Genomic DNA, 6494 nt, shown 5'->3' with positions numbered 1-6494 from the left:
ACAAACGGCAGCTCGCAGATCACATGTCTCTGACTTTTCCCTCCAAACTTCTCACCTGGTTTCATTTGAATAAATATTCCGATGATCTCAGTTTATCAGTCAAAGCAGGACATTCACTTTCATACTTTAACTATATGTTGCTGCTGATGCTTCCTCACTGTTACTGATGTAAAAGGAGGGTTGTTGTATTATTTAGTGTACTTCGTTGAACATTTAGCAGGCTGAAGTAACACATCAAGTTTACAAGGTGGAAACCCTTCAAGCTGTTTCATTGTAAACATAATGTATTTCTTGTACCCACAACAGACCGTTCTACCAGAAGTGACTCACCAGTAAAAGTCTGCGCCCAACGTGGGGCTCGAACCCACGACCCTGAGATTAAGAGTCTCATGCTCTACCGACTGAGCTAGCCGGGCTGCGCATCAGATATCAACATAGACGTATATAGCGTCATCATGTCAGACACGGATTTATTACTGGAACATGAAAAGGGGTCGATTTTTTTTTTTTTTTAATATTGAAACCTTCATTGTCTCAGAGCAGCTTTATGCAGCAGAAGCACTTTGTTTCTGGTTAAATCTGGACGAAGCGTGGAAATGTGCTGGGATGCATAATCATGATGGTCTTCAATGTTTTACTGTACTACGTAATATGTAACTTAATAATATTTTGTTTATGCGCAGAGGGAACATGATGACTTCAGATCTCTGTGTCAATTGGTCTACGTTTTTTATGGAGACTGTGGGATTGTGGTCATATTTCCCCCCCAAAACTAAAACTCCATGTCATACAGATATAGTACATAATATGCAGTTCAACTGTGATGTAAAAATGTTTTAAATATAAATAAGATAGAAAGTAATTATTGAGAATCTCAAGATTCTTGGATGCAGTCCTGAAATCCCTCCCCAAAGAGATAAACACCCACCCACACCATGCACCACCCTAACAACACCCATTCACTGAAGGGTGAGCAAGCCGTGTGTCCTCAACAGCTCTCCAGGTGTCCATGACATCCCAACAGGTAAAAGTAGAAAAACAACTTGTGGAACCTAAAGTCGTAGTTTTAGAGGTGTTTGTGAACCGCTGCTCTACCGAGTAGGTCCTATTTGTACCAACCAGCTGGAGCTCATGGACTGTAGCGTAAGATCATTTTGTTTCACATGACGTCACTGTGCGCCCAACGTGGGGCTCGAACTCACGACCTGAGTTTAAGGGTCTCCTGCTCTACCGACTGAGCTAGCCGGGCTACCAGCTGTGTGTAGTTTATGACTACACCACTAGGGGTGCTCGGGAGGACGTTTTCATAGGGATGCACGTCTTTTATTTTGACTGCATCCTCTCCAGTGCCTGTGCTGGTTGCTGCGCCGCAGGCTCTGAGTGTCAGCATCTTCTCTGCTGCTCCAGCTTCAGTCCGAAAACTGACCAGCAAAGTAACCACAACATGTGCAATAAATGCTGGGCTCCTGTCCCTCTACAGAGGCCACTGGACACTATTATTTCTGTATATTGTTTTATGTTTATTTTCTTTCATTGATTAGAGCTGAGTGATACATGGATGTAATGTCGATATTGTGATATGAGACCAGGTATCGTCTCAGATTTTGGATTTGTCATTTTCTGAACTCGCCAGACTGCTAATATCTATCAAGGTATTTGGTCAAAAATATTGTGACTTGATTTTCCCCTTATTGCCCAGCTCTAGTGTTACAATGTTAAATAATAAACATTTCAACATTAATACCAGTTGTAATTGTTGTCAGATTTCTTAATAAATTGCTTAATTGAAAAAAAGAATTTGGGCCATCTTGCCCTCCTCAAGGTGTCATAGGCAGAATATCTGAATCCCCACATTTATAATACACAGTATGAAAGCGTGTTTTGTAAATTTATGTGAGTTGTTTATAAAACACAATATGTAACACAGTAGTTTAACATATATTATATGTAGTGAGTTCGTATAGTATAGTTAATTCTAATGTTTTCATCATGGAATATTTTATGCTTTGTGTTCCTGAAAGGATAAATGTGGGTCTGTAACGTGATGTGTAACTGAGCCTCACGCAGGTGAGAGATCATGCTGTTGCACATGACAAGAAAAATAGCTGAACGCCCAACGTGGGGCTCGAACCCACGACCCTGAGATTAAGAGTCTCATGCTCTACCGACTGAGCTAGCCGGGCTACGCATGCGCCTTTACGCACGGCTGGAAAACAAAAATGGTCAACTCAACTTCTATTTACAAAACGGCAAAACACAGAATTAGCCCTTTCACAGAGTTACAGAGAGGAACAAAACAGTTCCGACAAAGCTGCTGACATAAGGAAAATGTCCATTAAAACAGGAAGAACCCTCCGAAAGAAACAGTGACGGATACGTCATGTTATCTAATTACTTTTATGTTTTAAGGCTGCAGGGTTCATCTGTAGATAAAACCTGAAACAAACAGCCAGCTGCACTGCCAACAAACAAAACCACACAGGATGTAAAACTGTGGAGGACAGAAAGAGCTCCTTCCGGATTTTATTAATAAAATGTTCTCTAACATTAAACTAAATAAATAAATAATTACATTTTTTTTTTAAGCCAGAGATTTATTTTAAATACCATTAAGATTGGTCACATCAGAAAGAGAGGACCAATATTTTAAAAATGTTATACTGTATTGTTTCATAATATTTTGTATTATTATTAATTATTATTGGTAGCTGCACCTTTAATTCAACGCTTTAATCTTCATTTTAAATTGGATTTATGTGTTTGGAGATGAGCTGCAGGCGGCTGAAAGAACCAGCCAATCACATCATTGGGAATAAAACCAGAACGAACTATTGGCTGGGGGGGGCAAGCATACGTCTCCTGACGTCACCAGTTTTCAACCAGTAACATCTCTGACCACACCTACAACCCCGGAGCTCATTAATATTCAGAAGGGTGGTATATCCTGAGTCGTGATTGGCACAGAGGACACGTGGTTCTACCTCTGACCTTCTGACTGACTTCCTCACGTGCTACATGAAGATTTCACAGGTTTCTGCTAAAAATGAATAAATAATATACTTTGATATATTCATTATAAAAATCAATAATAGAAATAAATAAAGGATGAATAAGAAGACTTTTTGAAACCAGGACAAATATAGAGTTTTATTATAAGTCTCAGACAAAATCTCAGTTTGTTTCAGCAACATCCAAATGTAAAGAAAATAATTAGTTTGTCTTTGGCTTTTTTTCTCTTAATCAACTAAGAAAATATTAAATATCTATTAACATCTCTAAGTCACGTTGTAACAGTAAAATAGATGTTATTCTTTACAACTGGCAGTTTTTCACCTTCTTTAACTTCCCCTTGACTCTAAAACTCTTTTCTATGTACAGATATTGTTTTTTCCTTAAGGGCAGAATTGCATTCTGTGCATCAGCAACATATTTCCTTTTCCACATACTGATAACATTTACTTAGTGTCATAAAGCGTCATTACATTCCTGACAGTCTTTTAAAAAAAACACACAAAAAAACACGTGACTGTTGTTGAAGGAGCCAGAAAACAGTCAGAGTCTGAAACATTTGATGTGCAGCCGAGTTTGGTACCGCGCTGGTTGTGTGACATGATTCAGATCATTTCAGCTTGTTGGCCTCAAACGGTCCTCTTCGATAATTTATGTGTATTATCCTCAGATTTATCAGAACGTGGACTGAATCACAAAGAGGAGATCATTTTTAAACTTTTCCATGTCACCAATAAAACAGCTCAAATAAATCCTGCTGCCTCCTCTTCTTCCTGCGAGTAAGAGTGATCAATCTGCTCCTCCAAAATAAAAGCACTGGATCACCGTTCAGCTTTCCAGCCTTTGTATTGATAAGTCTAGATAATAATGATAATAATAAGTGAGCTGTGTGTCATTTGGCCTGCTAAATGACATCTCTACATGCTAACGTCAATCCAAAGCCAAATACAATAAATACATGTCACACACAGCGTAACAAAATGCTGCACACAGGAAACCAGAAACATCCATTTACTGGCAGGTTAGTCGCTGTATGAGGCAGCCTATTGGTCGACAGGCGGAGAACGACCCTCCCTTTCGTTTGACCCTGTAAAAATAAAAAGCTTTGGGACGAGAGAGACTCACTAGAGCTTTCTAGAGAATCCTAATTGTGTCTGGTGGTTATTTCAGTATGGACCATTTAATCTGCTCCTTGGCCGACTGCAGCACCTGGAAAACAGACAAAATATATATAAACTGTAACATCATTATGTAATATAGCATCAACAGAAAATGTCAGTCGAAATATACAGAACATGAAATATGATGCAGTGGAAGCACGTTGATGCTCACTGATTTTGTTATAATAGCTCTGTATTAAACGTCTGTATTAAACTTGAATGTGTAAAAGCATTTTAAAATAACAATGGTCATAATAACACCTCATCAACTGTGTGATACCTTAATTATTTCAATCTAAAAAAAAATTCTGCACTATTTATTCTTCTGATATTTGGACTCACTTAGAACTGGTACGATTCTGCAGTAGCGCTCTTTGACCACTAGAGGTCAGGCTGAGCTCATTTTTCAGAGTCGCGCAGCCATGTTACAAACACAGGGAGGAGGGAGAGGAACATTTACCACCAAACAGAGGAAACACATCACTTTCAAGCCCCTAAATAAAAGACAAAACACCAGTCCAATAACGACAAAATGTGTCTCAATGAGCGGTGAATAATTTTGATTAAAATTCAAACTTATATATTTAACTGCTGATTTTATATATTTTTTTTATCTGAATGGAGTAAATTCTTTCAAAAAAGTTGTATCTATTTTTTTTTTTAAAGTTTGCACTGTTTCTCAATAAAGACGTCATCGTAGCAGTTCCTCCTTCTGACAGCAGGTGGTGTACAGCACATATTTATGGAGAAGTGCATTCTGGGAAATGCAGTGTGACTCCTGCAGCTCCTTCAGTGTGAGTGCAGCGAACACACCAGATTAGTGGTCACTGTCATCGCCACAGCGCCGAGGCATCGTGTGTTTCTCATCATCAGCGACGCCGTGAGGGAATTTAGTTTTTAACCAAAGTTTTAGAATCGGTAGCAACATCCATGTTTTGAAGCATCGTCCGTTGTCATGGCAACAACTTTGTGCTCTGGAAAGTCTTCACTACATATGTAATATGAGTCTGGACAGACGTGGAGGGAGACTGACAGCTGACTGTTGGACGAGGAGAAGGTTATAGTTTCTGATATTTTGTGTACCTGCGTAAAGAATAATCGTCATTATAAAATAATTTCTCTCTTTAAAAGCTGTTGATGTTGCTGTAACAGTCACCATAGTAACGGCATAATAGGGGTGTCACGGGAAACTTCACATCTTCACGGTTCGATGGGGGCACATTTTCCTCTTTTTGTCAACACTGAGCTCATCTTGTTTGAATAAACTTTATTTCTCTGTCAGTGAACAAACCAACCAGGTGTCATCCAGAATCAAACCCTGCAAACCAACTGGTGAAGGGGTGAAGGGGGTGAACGGGGTGAAGGGGGTGAAGGGGGTGAAGGGGGTGAAGGGGGTGAACGGTGTGAAGGGGGTGAACGGGGTGAACGGGGTGAAGGTGGTGAAGGGGTGAACGGGTGAAGGGGTGAAGGGGTGAAGGGGGTGAACGGGGTGAAGGGGTTGAAAGGGATGAAGGGGTTGAACGGGATGGAGCGGGTGAAGGGGGTGAAGGGGGTGAAGGGGATGAAGGGGGTGAACGGTGTGAAGGGAGTGAACGGGGTGAACGGGGTGAAGGGGGTGAACGGGGTGAACGGGGTGAAGGGAGAGAGAGAGGGGTGAACGAGGTGAAGGGGGTGAGAGAGGTGTGAAGGAGAGAGAGAGAAGGGGTGAAGAGGAGAGAAGAGGGGTGAAGGGGGTGAAGGGGTGAAGGGGGTGAAGGGGGAGAAAGGAGAGAACGGGAGTGACGGGGGAGAACGGGGTGAAGGGGATGAAGGGATTGAAAGGGATGAAGGGGTAACGGGATGGAGCGGGTGAAGGGGGTGAAGGGGGTGAAGGGGGTGAAAGGTGTGAACGGGGTGACGGGGGTGAACGGGGTGAAGGGGATGAAGGGGTTGAAAGGGATGAAGGGGTTGAACGGGTGAAGGATGAAGGGGTGAAGGGGGAAGGGGTGAAGGGGGTGAAGGGGTGAACGGGATGAAGGGGTTGAACGGGATGGAGCGGGTGAAGGGGGTGAAGGGGGTGAAGGGGATGAAGGGGGTGAACGGTGTGAAGGGGGTGAACGGGGTGAACGGGGTGAAGGGGGTGAACGGGGTGAACAAGGTGAAGGGGGTGAACGGTGTGAAGGGGGTGAACGGGGTGAAGGGGGTGAAGGGGGTGAAGGGGTGAAGGGGTGAAGGGGGTGAAGGGGGTGAAAGGTGTGAACGGGGTGAAGGGGGTGAACGGGGTGAAGGGGATGAAGGGGGAAGGGGATGAAGGGGGTGAAGGGGTGAAGGGGGTGAAGGGGTGAA

The 6494-nt window shown here is 42.5% G+C and overlaps 2 non-coding genes across 2 annotated transcripts; both read right to left on the bottom strand.

Annotated features, from left to right (window-relative positions):
• Window positions 1-343: 343 nt before the first annotated feature.
• trnak-cuu (transfer RNA lysine (anticodon CUU)) lies at window positions 344-416 on the bottom strand. The gene has a single exon. It is a non-coding gene; the product is annotated as a tRNA-Lys (tRNA).
• A 1694-nt stretch (window positions 417-2110) lies between these two features.
• Window positions 2111-2183, bottom strand: trnak-cuu (transfer RNA lysine (anticodon CUU)). The gene has a single exon. It is a non-coding gene; the product is annotated as a tRNA-Lys (tRNA).
• Window positions 2184-6494: the final 4311 nt, after the last annotated feature.

This window comes from Brachyistius frenatus, unplaced genomic scaffold, assembly GCF_029030835.1.
Source record: "Brachyistius frenatus isolate BFR_SWC_R1_liver_20210118 unplaced genomic scaffold, ASM2903083v1 Contig_268, whole genome shotgun sequence".
In the NCBI taxonomy this organism is placed as follows: domain Eukaryota; kingdom Metazoa; phylum Chordata; class Actinopteri; family Embiotocidae; genus Brachyistius; species Brachyistius frenatus.
Note: the sequence above shows the minus strand (reverse complement) of the source record. Positions and strands in the feature narration are given on the sequence as shown.